Here is a 6,410-nt window from a genome sequence, read left to right on the forward strand (position 1 = left end):
ACATCCACACTTCTATACACTGAGATGTGTATTTACTACTTCCTCTGTTTCAAAATAGATGACTCAACTTCATATTAACTTCGTACTTTATTAAAGTTAGTATAAAGTTGAGTCATCTATTTTAAACCGAAGGGAGTATACCTTAGTCGTGTTAGGGCTCACTGCACATGGGCTTCAACACAAGGAAGTTCATAACTTGGCTCACCGATCACATTCACTAGCATTGCCCTCACTACTATCGCAGCGTCCACGAAGACATCAGTAAACCTCCGCCACTTGAAGTGCAGCACCCAAGCGTGCACAAACAAAAAAGACACCAAACTACATCGAAAATTCATTGGCGTGGACGAGCTCGCGCACTCATGGTATCGCAAGGCGTTCGTTCGCATATAGATACGGGACGTGTGATGGTACACTTGACGTACAAGGGGATATTTAATGCGCGTACGCGACGGCAAGAGACACCGTGAGAACCGATGGAGGTTGCGGACGTTTAAGCGATGACCACGGTGTTTCCTGCGGGCCGTTGTTCACTGTTTGGCACCAATATGTACCGGAGTATGGAAACGGCCCCAGCCCGGAGGCATGAATAGACTATTCTACGGTCTGGGTGATCAGGGGAACATCAGAGTTTAAGAAAACATTCCCCGCAAAAAAAAGAGTTTAAGAAAACGTTTTGGGACCCACCAACGGCATGCCTAATGCTCCCGGTTTGAGAACATCATTTTTATTTTTTATTTTATACTCGTATCAGGGGCAGTTTGAGGAAGTGTTTGGTTGAAGTTCAAATAGTATATCAACTACTGCCAGCGTATTAGTGGCCATGTTTTTAATTTAGTCAGGAAGATTGTTTTTAACAGATACAGTATGTCAACACGAGTAAAGAGAGATTACAAGGCGGCAGTAAGTGTTTCTGTAAGAACGTGACAACGCAGCGGCACAGACCCAGCAAATCCCTTCCTTATGGCGTTTTGGCTGACGTGTTAAGGGTTAAAAAAAATGGTCTGAATGGTTTCAATAAATTCCGCATTAGTGGTGCAAGCATCCACAAATTTTTTCATGCAAAATGGAGCAGCAGTGTTTCGTGGTGAAGAAAACAAATTAAGAAAAGTATATTTTTCATCCCTCAATTCTTGGCGGAGTCTAGACTTGGTCCCTCAACTCCAAAACCGGACAACTTGCACCATTAACTTCTGAAACCGTACAAGATTCATCCCTGCTCACGGTGTTGACCGGTTTTCGTGCTGTCCCATCCCCGTTTTGACTGTTCCGACTCAAATTTGCCTACCTTTTCCAAGTCCACGTAATATTTTCAGATTCGGTTACTTTTTTCAAATACGTGAACCTTTTAAAAATTTGTGTAATTTTTTTAAATCTGCGTACTTTTTCCAAGTTCATGTACTTTTTCAAATATGCGTATTTTTTGAAAGTTCATTTAATTTTAAAAAATTGATGTAGCTTTTCATATTCGATTACACTTTTTTGAAAGAGTTCATGAATTTCAAAATTTTATGCGGACTTGAAAAAAGTACGTGGACATGGACTTCTTTTACGCAAAAATATGTGGATTTCAAAACTTATTTCAACTTGAAACAAGTACGTGAATTTCAAACAAAGTTCATGGATTATAAAAGGAACACGGATTTAAAAAAATGCGGACTTTGGAAACATGTGGATTTGAAATAAGTATGCGGATTTCAAAAACAGTTCATGGCTTTGAAAAAAACTTGGATTTGATAAAATTACATAAACTTGGGAAAATACGGGGATTTAGAAAAAAAGTACGTAAATGTTAAAAGATGATGGATTTGAAAAAGTACGTGAATTTCAGAATAGTTCGCTGATTTGAAAAAAGTATGATTATTTTTGTAAAAAAATACGCGGAGTTGAAAAGTGTATGTGAATTTCAAAAAGTTCACGGATATAAAAAACTTTACAAGAATATGAGTGAGCACGGGTCAAAACCGAGTCCAGGGACGAACCTTGTCCGGTTTTGGTAGTTGGGGGTGCAAGTTGCCCGGTTTTGAAGTTGAGGGACTAAATCTAGACTTCACCAAGAATTGGGGGACGAAAACTATACTTTTCTCAAACAGATTTAGTGTGACATTTTGTGGTGACCGTTGGCGTTCTTTTTGTTTTTTTTTCCACAAAAAATGTTTTGTCCTTTTCCCTACAAATTGGTAGATAGCATTTGCATGAGACGGAGAACATATAGATATACTTTTTGAATTATTTGGTTGTTTGAAAAAAAATCTCCCTGTACCAATAATAGAAGCAAACACAAGGTTGACCAGTCATCCAGGTGAACAACTAGAGAGTTGTGGCATAATCTAATCAACAGTGGCGCAGCTGACGGACACTGTTCTGTACCGTGCGGACAAACCAGTGCCAATGGAACAGCATAATCATCGGTCGTTAGTTGCACGTACTCCACCGTTTTCACGGGCGTCTCGGCCTGTTTCCATATCCTCGCATTGAATACAGCCTGCAACGCGTCGTTCAATCGTTCGTCCAGCTATCAGGAGCGCGCGAGCCCGTCCATACCATCGCCACTCTCCAAACTACATCTGCTATTTCAAAGCAGAATGTCCTTATAACTAGTGAAATACTATCAGGATGCCCGATATTATACTAACAAGAACAGGTCAAATAGCAGGATGTCTTTCTACTTTGACAAAAACACGACGAAGGGGAGTTTGTTATTGGGGCAAAGCTTTAGCCTGCGCCCATTGGCCAGGGACCAAATCATGCCCTTCATGTTTCTAGAAAACCATTTCACAATAGTCCCCACTAACCCCGGTTTCTCAGCCCATTGATGCGTACAATATTATCCCTAAATGTGAAACGTTCGTCAGACATATTTTTTATTGAGGAATATAAAGCCCTGCGGTCAGATCTGTCAGCCATGCATTCAATGTCCCAAGACAGTTGACGAGTGTGTGCAGATGAGTTGAGTTCCATATGCCTCGGCAATTGGGTCCATCATGTATGCTATGATATGCACAAGACGCTGGGTCAATGGTAGCGCTTAGAGTAGGAAGGGGTGTGGGGCTCGACCGTGAGGTCGATGGGCGGCAGCGCCATGGTGGAGCATGTCCGTGGTGCTCGTGTCAGGCGTGGAGGAGATGCAACATTCGTGGCTAGCAGTATACTACCGGTAAGCCAAATCGAATGGCTGCAGTGGGCAGAGTCCCCTTTAGTGAAGCCGGACATCCTTTAGCGAAACGCTGGAATGGGTTGTCCGACGGCCCAGTTTACCACAGGCCGTCGTTTTGGCCTCTACAACAGCAGTTCATAGAACAGCAGAGTCAAGATATGACAGATGCTTGTACACAAAAGATCCAACGGTTAAAAACGTCTATATTGCGAACGGATGGCTAGAAACGTAAATTGTTGTGAGGGCTCGCTTTAGGATAAGTTTTACTGTCCTAAACTAGTAAGACGCCTGAGGAACACCGAAATACATTCATCCGGGAGTTGTTTATTTGACAAAGTATGTGGGCATTATCTCATGTGTAACAAATATCGATAGGTTTCTTTGGATATTCATTCTTCTCTAGAGCTCACAAGCATCCGGGTGAAGAGTAAATATAGGCAAAATAGACAAAAAAAATTCTTTTGCAAACAAAAGCGTTCAAGTGCCCAACCTGCATCCAAAACTTGACGAAGAAATAACACTTATTGTGTTTTTGCAAAAAATGATTTTTAAGAATTATTTTTGAGTATCGATTTTGTTTATTTTTGCTAGACCATCGTGAATGTAACACGGGATGACTTGAAAGGGGGCGGAGGAGATTGCGAGGAAGAGGGGGTCGTGGTGGTGGTCCGCAATGCGGCCTAAGAGAAGGCATGAGAGGCGTTGGAGGCAGACGGTGCTGAGAGCATCCTTCTTATTTTTTTTCTGAGATGGCTAGATGAAGTGAGAGGGAGAGGTGGTTGAACGCAAGAGGCAGGGGTTATCTACAAACAAGGTGTGGAGTGCGGGGTCTTTTTACAAAACTGACATAGTTTATCGCAGATGCGTTTGATGTAAATTGAACGGTTGTAAATGAAGATGGTTGGCAAACCATCATCACTAACTCAGCTTTTTATAGAAGTGGAGATTTAAGGAGTTTGTAATCACATGGATAAACAGACATTAATCCGTTAATATTTGATCTAATGTGGGAAATGTTTTAGGAAAGTTTTCAGAAGAAATCGAATAGTTATCCGACGTCCGTATATACTCCCTTTCGAGTACGTGTTTGTGAAGAGAACGTCGGTTATTTCTCTATACGCGGATACACTTCCGCATCTCGCAGATCGATCGGCGCCGCGCGCGATGGGTGACTCGCAGATCGCCGCCGACGCCGGAAGCGACCGCCTGAGCAACCTCCGCGACGGCGTACTCGGTCACATCCTCTCCTTCCTCGAAACCAGGGAGGCCGCTCGCGCCGCGACGCTCTCGTCGCGGTGGCGCCACGTCATGGCCAGCGTCCACACCGTCTCCATGTCCATGGAGCCGCTGGGACGGCCCGTGTTGGGCAGCTTGGGCTACGGCTACGATGGCCGACGCGACCACAACAAGGTGCGGTTCATCGCCGACGTCACCGACGCCCTCTTCTCCCGCAACCGTCGCCCGTCCCCCGCCGCCGCCTCGGTGCCCCTGCGCGCGCTCCGCGTATCCATGGAAAGATACTGCCCCGAAGACAGGTCCAAGGTGGACCAGTGGGTCTCCTACGCCCTGTGGCATGCCGCCCAGAGCTGGAGCTCGACCTCCGCCTTGGCCGCGGCCCCATCTGCAATAGCCCCGGCTGCAGCCTCCACTCCTCCCATGACGATGTCGCCGACGCCGCCGATAGCCTTGTTGGGGATCAAGCCGTCGCCGGGAAGCCTCCCAAGTCTGACGACCCCGACGGCAACCGTTCTGTCCGCGCGCACCCCGAAGACGATGTCCCATCCAGCGACGATGAGGAGACGGCAGCTCGATCGTGGAATCCGCCGCCTGAAGAGTACACCTACACCGTCCCGAACGGCCTCTTCTCTTGCGCCGCGCTGCGATCGCTCCGTCTAGGCTACTGCAGGCTCTCCCCGCCGGCAGCCGTCAGCCTGCCGGCTCTCGAGGCCCTCCACCTCACCCACATCCACGGAGACGAGGAGGACGACGATGTGCAGACTGCAGAGGCTGATCTCCGGCTGTCCGCGCCTCGCCGACCTGACGCTCGAGGCTTGTGGCACGGTGACCGCGCTCTCCTCCTCGACAACACACACCTCCGCAGGCTCGCCCTCCGGTGCTGCCACAACCTATCCAGCCTTACCGTCGACACGACGACGGAGCTTGACTCCTTCGAGTACCGTGGCGCCGTCCCCGACAGCTCGGTCCTCACCGTGGGCGGCCTTCCGTCCGTCACGTCGTGCAAGGTCGACATCTGCACGATCTGCCCGCTCGAGGAGGCGGGGGAGCACGTCAAGCTGGGTTCGTTCCTGCATCAGCTGGCCTCGACCGCGAAGCACCTCCAGTTGTGCTCCGCTCGCATGGGCTCGTGGTTCGTGGACCTCCCCGTGCTCCCCGCCCTTCGCCACCTCGAGTTGGCTGGAAGCGTGCCGCGCGACGGCGACCCCGCTGTCGTCTGTTCGTCATCGCCACGACGAGCAGCATCCTCCGGCGAACCCCGAACCTAGAGCTACTGACCCTTTCTTCGAAGAGGCGCCACCGCCACTCGAAGCGCCCCGTGAAACGGAGTGGCACTCAGGGCTCGATCACCACGCCTACGTCCGCGGCGGTAGCGAGGGGGAGCTCCTTGACGCGCACCGTCTCCACTACTGCCGGTACGACACCCTCGACGACGCGTCGGCACCCGGCCGCGATGGTCCCGCCATGCCTGGGGAGCGGAGTGAAGAAGATGGAGCTGGTGCATTACCAAGGCGGCAGGGTGCAGAGGACGTTGGCCAGATTCTTGCTCCGCAACGCCGCCGTTCTTGAGAATCTCTATTGCGGATTCGCGGAGGGGCCGCATTGGATTCAAATGGAGTTTATGCGTGAGATGGAAGGTTGGGTGGTCAGTGAGCTAGCCAACAAAGAGTTCTGTTGATGGGTGCATATAATTGCTCGATTCTGGTATGATCTTTAAGAAAAACACGCTTTGTTTCTCTTTTGATTATCAGCTCAACAACATGCACTGTATATACGTAACAAACTAGTGATTAATCTATACTATGTTATCAACGAACAACGCACAAGCTGGTCAACTTTGGCGCGCCAACAAAATTACGAAAACACTAATGCCCACACATGCCAACATTGCAACTCGCCCACACGTCTGGATCACCGTTCAATTAAGTTTGCACGAATCTTGACACACCGAGGCAGTTTTCGCATGCCACGTAGGACAAGGCCGGTGTGCGGGCGTTGAAGAGGTCGCCAACAAGCC

At 48.6% G+C, this 6,410-nt stretch overlaps 1 pseudogene; it reads left to right on the plus strand.

The window, feature by feature from the left end:
• The first annotated feature begins 4,321 nt into the window (after positions 1-4,321).
• LOC147981359 (uncharacterized) lies at positions 4,322-5,661 on the plus strand (annotated as a pseudogene).
• The last annotated feature ends 749 nt before the right edge of the window (positions 5,662-6,410 follow it).

The sequence above is a fragment of the Triticum urartu genome, chromosome 3A, assembly GCF_056163025.1.
Source record: "Triticum urartu cultivar PI428250 chromosome 3A, HENAU_Tu73, whole genome shotgun sequence".
NCBI lineage: Eukaryota > Viridiplantae > Streptophyta > Magnoliopsida > Poales > Poaceae > Triticum > Triticum urartu.